This window comes from Dipodomys merriami, unplaced genomic scaffold, assembly GCF_024711535.1.
Source record: "Dipodomys merriami isolate MVZ:Mamm:240054 unplaced genomic scaffold, mDipMer1.0.p SCAF_584, whole genome shotgun sequence".
Taxonomy (NCBI): Eukaryota; Metazoa; Chordata; class Mammalia; order Rodentia; family Heteromyidae; genus Dipodomys; species Dipodomys merriami.
Genome location: NW_027206162.1, coordinates 447924 through 461300, shown reverse-complemented (window position 1 = coordinate 461300; position 13377 = coordinate 447924). Strand labels below are relative to the sequence as shown.

Here is a 13377-nt window from a genome sequence, read left to right as displayed (position 1 = left end):
ATCCTTATTTGAGCATTTTTCCCCTTCCCCTCCCCAAATTAGAGAAGTGTACATACAAGATGTAGGGGAACCAACTTCAAATACAATGAAAACAGGGGTTATAGCGTGGAGGAGGAACATATAAAGAAACCAAAAATGACATAGCACATTATAAGTACGTTAGAAACAATAGCAAGAAACAAACCAACAAAAAAACTCGTGTCCTTATCTTGGTGTTCATTTCCCTTAACATCATCGTATCTGGTCATATGCACATAGCTTTTGACCTTTTCTGCTTATCCCAGACATATATTCGTTATTGAAAATAAGGGAAACCATGGGACCTATGTTTCTTTGGGCTTGGCTTACTTCACTTAATATAATTTTTTCCAAGGCTTTCCATTTCCTAACAAATGGGGCGATGTCATTCTTTCTGATGGAGGCATAGAATTCCATTGTGTATATTTACCACATTTTCTTGATCCATTCATCTACTGAGGGGCATCTGGGTTGGTTCCATATCTTAGCTATGGTATATAATGCAGCAATAAACATAATTGTGCTGGTAGTATTAGTATGTTCTTGTTTGTGATCATTTGGGTAAATCCCCAAAAATAAGATTGCTGGGTCCTATGGGATCTTTATGTGGAGTCTTTTGAGGAACCTCCAGACTGCTTTCCAAAGTGGTTGAACAGTTTACACTCCCACAAACAATGCCGTAAGATTCCAGGGTGGGCACATGCCCTCCAGCATCTGTTGTTGTATATATATGGAACGATCCAGGAATTTGCATGTCATCCCTGTGCAGGGGCCATGATAATCTTCTCTGTATTGTTCCAATGTTAGTGTATGTGATGCTGAATTGAGTACAGGATATTTTTATATAAAAAGTGTAATTAATTTTATTAAACTAGACAATTCAGCAAAAAGTATGTTCAAAACAATTGTCATGAAATTTTAGAACCAAATATTTCTTACATAAACACACATTTAAGTATAAAGTCTAGATTGATATGTCAAAAACAAAATAATTCCAGATATTTGTTGTTCAAGAGATTTGTAGGAGGAGGAATTCAATTATTCTATTCAAGGCACCTGTCATAATAAACACTACAGCAAGTGTTAAGGTTTGTTAAAAGTTTTAATGTTTTAAATATGTTTAATTTTGGGAATTTGCTTATATATGCCAAAATTAGGACAGTTTGGCAAGTATAAACTTTTCTATAAAGTATTTAAGATTCATGGTAGCAGACATATACTACTAAGTATGTACATTTCAGAGTTTATAGAAACTTTATTAATGAGAAGTTCCAAAGTATTTGTGTAAAGAAGCAGAATGAAGAGTTAAGACTTTAACTACACAGTTTCTTTTAAAACTTCAGGGATTCCTAACTTTATTTCTTAGCGAGAAACAAATGATGATGTAAGCCATAAACAAATGATGAGATGAGCCATAACTGGTAATCTTAGTGGCTAATTTTAAAGACTACTCATATTCTATAAAACTCTTTTTGAACATCATAAACTGCTGGAGCCTGCAGGCAATGAAAGGGAATCCTGAATTAGGGGGTGAGGACGGAAAAATAAAGACATAAGACAAAGGATGGGGTCGGGAGGTCTGTAGCTCAAGACTAGAGCACCGTTTATTTTTAACTCTCCTTAATATATACTATTAGAATTCAAGAGGTAACCTAAGGTCACCATAGTGCAGAAAAGGAAGGAAAATTTTAATAAAAACAAGGTGCAGATTGAAACAAGACAAGGTCAACTGATAGAAAGTAAAACTAACACTACAGACACAAACCTGGGCACCTGGTGCTTTTCATGAAAGCCAGTTCCTTGTACGCGCCTGCAAGGGAGCACAAGGGTCAAGATGACTTGGAGCTTTACTGTCGGCTCCCAACAATAAACTTAGCCATAGTTAAATTTACAGGAATATGAGAAAATAGTAAAATCTAATATGCAGTATACTTCAAAGACTGAAATTGGTTTGTTCTTTTATTTTTTTAATCATTAATATTTAATTATTGGTTTCCTTTATTTGTAGCAATTTTTTACTTGCTATAATATAATAAAATATTTGTAAGTCATCATTAGGAGGTCATCATTGAGAAGGTTACTGGGATGTCCATACCATTTTTTATGTGTGCATGTGAATTTACAAAGAGGAAAATTAAGAACAAAATATTTATTTAAAAATGAACAAATAGAGTCTGAATCAGGAGAGTTGGTAAATGTAAACACCTAAAATCTTAGCCCTAGGCTGACACAGCATTATTGCAGAGTTGAGGCCACAAAAGTGAGAGACTGTGTTTTGTTTTGTTTGTTTTGTTGATTTTGTTGGTCATGGGGGCTGGGTTCTGTACCTCAGCTCAGGGCTAGCGCTACCACTTGAGGCACAGCACCTCTTCCATCTTTTTCTGCTTATGTTGTGCTGAGGAATCAAATCCACGGCCTCATGCATGCAAGCCAAGCCCTCTAACACTGAGCCACCTTTTCCACACCTGAGAAACTGTGTTTTAAAAAAATCATCTAAACAATATTTGCTTTCTGCTTTCGGTCATATAATGAAATATATGAATATCTTTTTATGTTTTTGTGAATTGTCGTACTTCTAAATTTATACTAACTTCAGCCTCTTTATCCTTTACCAAGTCATGAAATATATCTAAGAATTTGTTTCTGTGAAGATTGTTTTTCCATTTATAATTTCTTCTGCGTCATTTTTATTTTTATCAAAATAGCATTATATTTCATGTTGATGGGTTATCATACATCAAATATGAATATTCTCATACTGCTCTTGTTTATCTGTTATGCACTTTAAATATTATGATATTTCTCTCTCTCTTTCACTCTCTCATTTCCTCTTTCTCTTTCATGCTCCATGTCTGCTACTTAGAATTTCTGCTGGTCTACTATTATCCTTAAGGATCCACTGGTTTTGTGGCAGCATGATAGTGACCATCAGTTACTTTTGTATTCTTTAAGAGTTATAAAAGTGACGTGATATTATTCTTTGCGATTCTAAATGGCAAAACACCAGATCTCCCTTTTACTACTATTTATGTAAATTTTATCTCATAGGAATCATTGGGATAAATAAGATACTTTAACCTATAACCTAAAAGTACTTTTTCTTTTACAAACAATCTTTTTCTTTTATTATCAGTTAGTAACTTCCTGTAATGAAAACAGAGCTATCCTATGGAAAGTAGACAGAAATTGTTCACAGGGATGAAAAACAAAGGAATGGGGGAAGTGAGTACAACGGATGCACATCATACAGCACCGATCCTCAGAGCAATTTATCTTGTACACTTTGTGAGAATGACAATGTGCTGGTAACTATAGAGTAAAACACTGAACAACAGATATATATGCACATATATTTATATGTGTATATTTATTTACATATGCATATATGTGTGTATATGCTCTTATATGTGTACACATGTATGTTACTATTCACAAACATACATATACACATGTATACATGCACACATGGAGAAAGACACATTGTTACAGCCAACACAAGTTTCACAAGTTGTTGAATATGACTTACACGGAATGCTTGGAACAATATATTCTGAAGATATATTTGTCCCTAAGATTTCTTTACCACTCCTCTTATCTCTTAAATCCGGTGGTTTTAGAGAGATTTGACTGGTAAAATGCAGTACAAGTGATAGCAAGTCACTCGGAAATCTCAGTAAGTATAAGTCATATTGTGTCACCCTGCTCCTCATGGAATGCTTGCTCTGGTAGACACTCTCAACAACCAAAGCAGCAGGAGAATACCATGGTAAAGAATAAAGTTATAAGGCTTTAAATGGCATGCTTCTTTGAGCTCTTTTCCAACAGGCAGCATCAATTCCTAAGCAAAAGAGTGAGTCCTCAGAAGACTGGATTCTATATATATATTTAACCAACCCACGTGAAAAGTCCTATGTGAGAAATGCTGACTGAGGTCTTGCTGATTTCCTGGTCAAGAAAATAAATAAAAAAGAAAGTATTTTTAATGTATTAATGTTTAAGAATAATTTGTAACCTGTCAATAAATGTGTAGAAAAAATTATAAGAACTGACAAAGAATGATGTTTCATTTATGTGCTCTTGGATTGGTGAGTGATTTTAGGTGTGTCTACACAAGTAGAATCAGCATAAATCAAGCTATCATTACTTCATTTAAGATATAAGGAAAGAATACAGGTTGACCCATTGTAACAATGAGATGTACAAGACACTCTATCAGTGGGGGGGAGGGGTGAATGGGGGAGTTGGGGAGGTGTGAAAGAAAGAGATGGTAGGGGAAAAACAAAGGAGGGAGTAACAGTGTTTAGGAAAAATGTGCTTATATCTTAGTTATGGTAAATAATGCTGCAATAAATATAGTTGTGCTGGTAGCTGTAGTGTGATCTTGTTTGCAATAACAAGTATATGTCTGAGTCAAACAGAAAAGGTCAGATAAGTTGATGTTAGGGAAATGAACCCCAAGATAAGTATTTAAATGTTTTTTTTTTCTTTCACGGGATTGTTTCTAACATATTTATAAGATGATTTCTTTGTTGCTTTGTATGTCCTTCCCCCATGGTATAAAACCTGCTTTCATTGTACTTGATGTTGGTATAATTTGTGGAGGGGAATGGAAAAAAAAATCGTTTAAATAAGGATACAGTTGGACCCATTGCAACAATGAGATATACAAGTCTTTATGTCAAAAAACGAACTTTACAACTTCGGTGGGGGGGGAGGATCAGGTTGGGGGGCGTGGGAGGGTATAGGAAGGGATAGGAAGGGGAAACAAAGGAGGGGGCAACAATGCTTGATAAAAAATGTACTCATTGTCTTGCTCATGTCATTGTAACTCCTCTATACAGTATTTTCACAATAAAAAGAAAGAAATGTACCCATTACTTTACTTATGTAACTGTAACCCCTCAGTACATTATATTTTATGTATATACACGCACACAAACATAGATAGATAGATAGATAGATAGATAGATAGATAGATAGATAGATAGATAGATAGATAGATAGATGATAGATAGATAGATAGATAAATGATAGATAGTTAGATAGATAGATAGAAGGAAAATTTCTGTACTTATAAGAAGTTGTAGGGGGCGGGGGGAGGCTGGGAAGAGATGTGAAGGGTAAACAAAGGAGGAGGCTGCAATGGTTGATAACAAATGTACTCATTATCTTGCCCATGTAATTGTAACCCCTCTGTACAGCATGTTCACAAAAAATTAAAATTAAAATAAAAAAAAGAAGTTGTATTTGTCACTCAATATCAGTAAGGTATTGGTTTTAGGACCAGAGGTATATTAAAACTTTGGATACTCAAATTCTCTACATGAACACAGTAAATTATTTACATTAGAATCTGCCCACAAGCTAGTGCAGTATAATTGCTATGATAATTTTTACTGCATTCTACGTTTGTAATGAAAAATAATATATGCACTATCAACAGATACAAATTTTTTCAAATAAATTTTGTCTGCAGTTTGTGGGTGGAATTGGGACAGCAATTTTGAAAAGCACAAATTTCATCACCAAGACCTGTCTGCAAATTATAACAAGGAGCTAATACAGCATCATTGAATAGTATGGAAGTCCACATAGAAGTACTTGAATTGAGACATTATCAGAAAGTGTAACAACCCAGGGACTTTGATTTTATTATTGTGAAAATACTGTACAGAGGGGTTACCATTACATGGGCAAGATAATGAGTACATTTCTTATCAAGCATTGTAGCCTCTTCTTTTGTTTCCCCTTCCCATCCCTTCCCACCCTCCCTCCGCCCCCCTACCCAATCCGCCTGGCGACCAAAGTTGTAAAGTTCATTTTTCGACATAACGACTTGTACTTCTCATTGTTGCAATGGGTCCACCTGTATCCATATTTAAACGATTTGTTTTTCCCCTTCCCCTCCACAAATTATGCAGACATCAAATACAGTAAAAGCAGGGATTATACTGTGGGAGAAGGATATCCAAAGCAACACAGAAATAATCTTATAAATGTGCTAAAAACAATTTTCAATATCTAGTATATGTCTGAGTCAAGCAGAAAAGGTCAGATAAGGTGATGTTAGGGAAATGAACCCTAAGGTATGTATTCAAACCCAGGGACTTTTTAGAAATGCAGCTGCTAGTTCTCTGAAGGAGAGTTTTCAGAACACTTATTGAAGCACAAATCAGAACCTCAGTGAAGTGTAGATGGTTTTCCCTCATCTTTCTGACATACTCAGTCATTATTAATCAACATGTAGCTCATCTTGAATAATCCTCTAATAACGAAATGTTGATGGAGTGTTTATATGCCGAAAACGTGGAAGGCTAACTTTTTCCATTTTGGACAGTCTGTATTCTATGATCCAGCAGAGAGAAAACTAAGTATCAATTTACAACCTTCTAAATAATTCTGATTTTGCCCACATCAGTTATTTATCCATACTTGTGCCTGAGTGAGATGATTTTAAAAGAATTTAGTCATTTAAAATTTAAATTTAGATATGGAATGAAATTAGTTCCAATGCATTACATTAAAATATTTAGCAACAACTGAAAAACCTAAAGGTCTATAAAAAAATTTTAATGGAATGAAGGGATGTTGGAATTTGGTATTCTTCAGTTTAAGCAATTTGCAAAAAGAATTGGCAAAATAAAATTTACATTTGCAGAAGACTTGACACTTATTAAAATTTGTATATTGAAAGGAACACAAGCCTCAACAATATGTTAATGCTATCCTCTTATTTATCTTTAAAGGTTTATGCTTCTGTTCTCTTAATAATAAAACTTCAAAAAATTTATTTTTACCTAGTTGTGCAAAGGGGTTTCGCTTCATCATGTCAGTGTTGAATAAAGTGTATGTGCATTTCAATGTATAGTGCATCTGGATCATTGTCAAACTTGCCATTTTTCTTCCTTCCCTTACCCCAACCCCACCTATCCCTATCCCTAATTATATTCTCACATATGTACATTGAGTGCTATATGTATATTGACTATATTAGTCCACCATTTCCCTCTCCATTATTCTGCCCTACTCCCTTCAAGCCCAGATCCCCTTTTAAGACTTGTTTGAACTTCATGGTATTTTGTTAAATATCTTTACCTTTGGCATTTGGCTATGGGCTTGCCACATCCACTGTTCCATGTTAGACCTACATAAATGTGTATATTTCTCTACATTTCTTATGTCTGAATGGCCAAGATAAGTCTCCTTTACTATTCACCTTCTCTCCTAAATTTAGAATTTGACCTTCAGGGCCATCCAATAGTGCTCTTTTTTTTCTCTACACTCTTAAGATGGAAGGGAAATAATTTCCATGTTCTTAGCATTATGGTTCCATCATGAATTTCCATCACATATTACTTTAGCAGTCTAAATTTAAAGTAATATTTTCTGCATTATATTCACACAGTTTAAGTGAATATCAAGGGTAATTTACCTAGTATTGGACGATCTTCAATTTCTGATGATAGAAGCAGGAGTCAGTTTTAATTATGCAGATAAAACTATTTATTGAGCCCTGTAGTCTAAATTTTTAATAAATTTCGAGTTACTTTTTATTAATAATTTTAAAAGTTTTATTTCAGTATTTGAAATGCTGCTCCAATTATTTTAAAAGTTTCACAATAAGTTAGACTGAACTTTTCCCCCATTTTCCCTCTAGTTCAGATTGTCTCCTTTGGCTTTATTGTTTCAGAAGCCAAGGGAAGAGGATAAACAGAGAGATGATCATTACTCATGTATCCCCTTCCTTTTCTGTTTCTTCTATACTTGATCAGAGGAAGACTGGAGCAGAGTGATGCTTGACTTCACCATATAGGGAAGCATTCCTGGCATGTCAATTATTGTTTCTCAGAATCACTTAAACTGCTTACTCTTGCCTTCTCTGTAACAGTAACCTAACTGTGGCTACCTTGCAGCAGGAGGAAGCACACTAACAAGTTGTTACCTGTAAATCGTTATTTTAAATCTCAGCTTATTACTACCAAATATAGAAAGCTTTGTCTACAAATATGCAAAGGTACTGATTGTCCAAAAATACCTTAGTGAGGAGTAGACAATTCCACTCAGCTACCCCTCCTCTCGTATCCTCCCTTCCACTCCCCTCACCTCATTTACCCAGCCTTCCCTACTTATTTCTTTGTGTCTCTCTCCTCCATATTCATCTCTATCTTCTTTTTTTTCTTTTCCATTAGCAAGTGATTTGGTTTATCACACGACACATAAATAATTGAACAAATATTTCTTTCTCCTCTTTTTGTGATTATTTATTCTTGAGAAGTGAGTTCTAGATCTCTCTGTTCTATTCTAGCTCTCTCTGCTACCTAGCTCTTTCTCTGTTCTTTTCTAACTCTCTCTGCTCTCTCTCACTGCTCTATTTTAGCTCTCTCTGCTACCTAGCTCTCTCCCTGCTCTTTCCTAGCTCTCTCTGCTCTCTCTGCTCTTTTCTAGCTATTTCCCCTCTCTTTCCTCTCTTTCCCAGCTCTCTCTCATTCCCAGGCCTTTCCCAGCCACGTGGAGTTCCAATCTTGCCAGGTCCCAGCAGGTCTACTGAATAAACCTACCCCTTACCTGAAAAAAAGTGAGTTCTAGCAGAACACCAATGGCTTACACATAGATACTGGGTAGGTTCAAATTTGACAATTGCAATTCAAAGCTTTTCCAAGTAGACAAACCTAAGAGATTCTTTTCTCAACTTGTGGTAAAAGGAAGAAGTGAAGTTGTGGCCCAGGTGGTATAGAGCAAACATTGAGAATTAAAGCCCAGATAGAACTCAAGGCCAGGAGTTCAAAGCCCAGTATCAGCATAATATTAAAAAATGAATCCTTTGTGCTTGAAAAGGGATATTTCTCCAAAAATTCATACCCAGGACAATTTTCAAGGTCCAAGACTCTTTGAAAGTCTCTTTCACATATTAAACTGATTCAACTGTTTGATTCACATTATGGAAAATAGGAGTCACACTTCACATTAGAAAGTATGCCCACTGCTGAACAATTCTTACAATTTTTAATATAAAGGAAGCATGAGAGCAGAATTCACCACACTTGGTTGAGTTAGGTTTGACTCACTGACATACTTTTGCAAGTAAATTAGGGACTTTTTACATGTAAGGAAGTCTATATAAATGGTTTTCTAGGAGAGAGAACGAGCTAGCTGCTGTCCAAGTTTGAAACAGAGTAAGTTTATTCCTATGATATGGTAAAGAGAAGCTCATCTCATAGAACACTATGCAGACAGTAATTCCAAAGGATTAAAAACCCATGTCTATGTTTTGAACAGCCAACTTTTCACAAACAAGAAAGTTTTCTGAGTCAAGAAAATATAAGTTAGAGCAAAAGGAACTATGTTAAATATAGTTAATGGCTGAGTGACATGTGTAATCACAACCAAACTATAAAATTTTCATCATGTCCTTAACAAGAATCTCCAAGATAGGTCTTGCTAAATCTGTCATAGAGGACTGGGTTTATGCAATTGTCCATTTTGTTTAGGGTCCAATATCTTCTACAGTCACTTGGGTTGCAAACCGCTCACATAACATGCAATGTTTAGAGAAAGGTGCAGTCTTGTAGGCACCTACGGGATTTTTGTGCCACTGTGAATATTGATCGTTTCTCTTCTTGTAATTATACATGTCAGTGTGAAGTCCTTTCATGTAAGAAAATGCTTAACATGTTTTATAGAAATAGGTTGACTTTAGTCCAATGAGTTACTCTATGCTGCATTTTTATTTACTTTATATCCAGAAAAGCTAAATTCTTACCTTATGATTTTCCTTGGAATTAATACACAGGTTTAAGCTCTGATGGGTGACAGATAAAGATATAAACATTTATTAACAGTGGCTAAATTTAGGCTGAGGAATCTAGGTAGAACTATACTCATGCAGATAGTCCTCATAAGTCATGAGACCAAGATATCCAAATGTTAACCTATGCTTCCTGAAATCATGCTTATGAGATTTTGTGTATTATAAATAGTGGTTATTCGCATGTTTTATAAACTACATCATTTCATGTGTTAGGAATTGAAATGAGATATTATACTCAGAACAAAATTTAAGGAGGCATCCAAAATTAGTTATCAATATATACATCATTTAACACAATGTTTTTAAAATGCAAGATAAAGGAATTAATTTATGAAAAATAAACATTTACAATAAATATGGAATTAGTATGACTTATTTTTCTTTTATCCCAGTTGCAATATGGCTTGTATGATGACTTTTATGGTTATATGTTTGGTTAGAACTTGATATTTAGTTGGAGAACTTATGTTCTTTGATTTATTTATTTGTCAGATCAGAGGAAATGAATTCCATGCCAGAGTCAGCATCCATAATACAGTTGTATTCTACTACTTTGCCAAAATTTCAAATCACCTCAAGTAGCTTGGGTCTTTTTTGGATCTAAATAAATATGTATGCAATTTTGTCAGTACTAGATTTTGACCACCCTTTATTTAAATAATATTTTCCAAAAACTTCTTCTATTGTTTTTCATGAGATTTTTAAATTCATTTATATAATGTGCTGATGTTTTCCTTTAGATAACCCACATTCAGTCTTCTATAAGCAGTGTAATTTAGAGTACTTTTAAATTATGTACACTCGTGCACTTCTCAGATTCTATTCTTTGCATATTTTGTTGTTGTAAAGTCCGTAGTATTTAGTTCTCATTATGAATATTTTGGACTTACTAAATGCATTTCTGAATTTTTAAGTATGTCATGATCTTTTTGATTTGATAATGTAACATTTTTAATTTAAATATGTGCAGATCTTACTTCATATACAGTTACATTCATTTTAAACAATTTGATGCATTCAAGGGATTTGCTATATTAGGTTCATACAGATGAATTTAATTACAAATTAACAGAACCTTATTTTTGAGAGACAGTTATCCTTATAGCTCTACTCAAATTAACATGTACTTGAATGTTTTGTAGTTTAAAAAATAAACTGGCACAACATATTTTTGTTACTGGGCAAGTTCCAATTTGTTGGTTGTTTTTCCAGCTGTGATGGCTTCAACATATATGTGCATTTTATTTCAATTTTTTTGTGTCTATATTTTGATTCCTATAACAGAAAACGCAAAAAGAATCAGTGATTTAGGATTTTTCCAAATTGAATTCTAAGAGAGAAGCTTGAAGTTTTGTGGCACCTGGGAACAGGGAGGTCTTCTTAGTGGAGGGGTTAGCAGAATAACAGAGACGTTGTTTGACGTGATTTGAACTCTGCCACTTCTTGCCTCACTATTTCCAATGGCATTACTTCAAATTCTTTAGTGGAAAGAAAATAATTTTGTCTGTATGAACACATAATTTTTGGTTTAATTGAGACACACTACATATTCATATTTGATTTTAACTCTAAAATATTTTTCCTTAGTTTAAAACCACAGATGTGAATTTATAATGCTAAAATAGCACCTAGAATTTCTATGAAATGGTCCAAACTACTTTCACTTCACACTATATGCAATATACAATGTAATCATAATAGTGTGTGAGATATAGTATGTAATAATTGACCTTGGGGAAAGTCCATTACAGTGGATTATTGTGAAATACTTCATAATAGTAAGAATTATATTTCATTCTATTAAAAAATTCAGTTACATCTAAAAATAACTCATAGTTATAAACTAATCTTGCAAAAATAAGATTGTTTACTGGAAAAAGCTAGAAGTTTCAATAAGCTTGCTTTTTTAACATTGACTTTGACACCAGTAAGGAGGTAAGAATTGACTTAAATTGTTTGTTCCATGTATCTGTTTCTGTTCTCAGAAAGTTCGAGTATGTAGGAGATGGTATGAGTATGCCTTAAAAAACAGCTTATGAGTAATGCTGGTATGTAATTTTTGGCTGTGATTTAACATTAAAACTAGCATGTCATTCTCTATTTTCATCTAATGCCGTGTCTTAAGCAGTCTGTGTATAATTTTGTAAGCAACTAAACAGGAGATTTGATCATCCATCTGAGGGATGCAGTTTAGCCCAGATCCTGCCTGGACCATCCCACCTCCACCACAGTACACTGGACTCCTGCCTGACTCCATCACACACAGCTGATTAATGGTAAAAGACTGCTTTACATTTACAAAAACTAAGACTTTTGTGGGACACTCTCTGACCTGAAAAAAACCAGCTATGTTGTTATGCAATTGAAACATGTATAGGCCAGGAGAGCCTCTTATACACTTGGGTTATCAGGTTTTCCAGGCAGCCAAGCTATGCTCAAACTCTCATCCTATCTATTGAGTTTTGTCATTCCAGAGTTCTGGCAACTATTTGTTGATCAATTCTTGACGGGATGCACCTAAGTTTTACTTGTTCCCATGGATCTCCTTTTTGCTTTTACTGGAAATAATGAGGGGTTTTTGGCCAAGATTGCAGTTCAAAGTCAGGCCAGGCAGAAAAATCCCTCTGAGATTCTATCTTCCAACTAATCAGCAAATTGCCAGGCTGGAAGCTGGCTCAAAAAATTAACCAGCCAAATGCTAAATGTGGCCTGTGATTCAAAAGTGTAGGAGCAGAAGTGCTCAGAGAAATTGCTCAGGCCTTGAGTTCAAAGCCCATATCCCAGCCACAAGCACCTAGATCCCAGGACAAGGTGGAAAAGAATAAGAGAAAATGATGTCACATCAGCCACATTGTGCCTGCCCTTTCAAAATTAACCAGAGCCAGGAGGTCAATAGAAACAAGTGAGAAGCTTGTCCATCTAATATCCATATCTGTCTAACTTCTAACTAGACAGGAATTTACATTCTTGCCTTTGTTACTTGCTATTTATAGGAAATGATCAAGGTCTCTCACCAGGCCCTTAACTACTCCAATCCAGTCCTAGTTTCTGACTGGTTATGGGCTCATGATCCAAATGGAACTTTTCTGACTTGTTCCCAGGGTGTACTATGTGACTCATATCAACTAGTCCTGCCACCTTGTCAGTCTTTTGCTTGATCTCAGCGTTTTCAAGTATCTCTCTTACAGGATAACATCCTTCACTAAAGACCTGGGACCAAGTCAAGGCCATCCTATTACTACAGACAACCAGAGGCTTTGCTTACAGGGCCCTGTACACAGCACACACCTGGACCTGAAGACCGCAGCCCCAGTAACTCCTTGACACCCCCATGCCAGCTGGAAGTAGCCAGAAAAGATCACTATGCCCCTCCACCTTTTATACTCCAGAGTTTAAAATGATGGAATCTGTTTTGTTCTCATAACTCCATGATACTCCTCTCTCAGCCCAATTCTTTTTATGTATCCAAAGATCCTATATGAAGAATTTGTCTCTCCTCCCTTGGCCCTATCATTTTATGTATCTAAAGATGGAATATGAAGGATTGACTC

General features: G+C 35.0%; 1 non-coding gene across 1 annotated transcript; it reads right to left on the bottom strand.

Annotated features, from left to right (window-relative positions):
* Positions 1 to 742: 742 nt before the first annotated feature.
* On the bottom strand, positions 743 to 849 carry LOC138813103 (U6 spliceosomal RNA). Its single transcript, XR_011367727.1, has one exon. It is a non-coding gene; the product is annotated as a U6 spliceosomal RNA (small nuclear RNA).
* Positions 850 to 13377: the final 12528 nt, after the last annotated feature.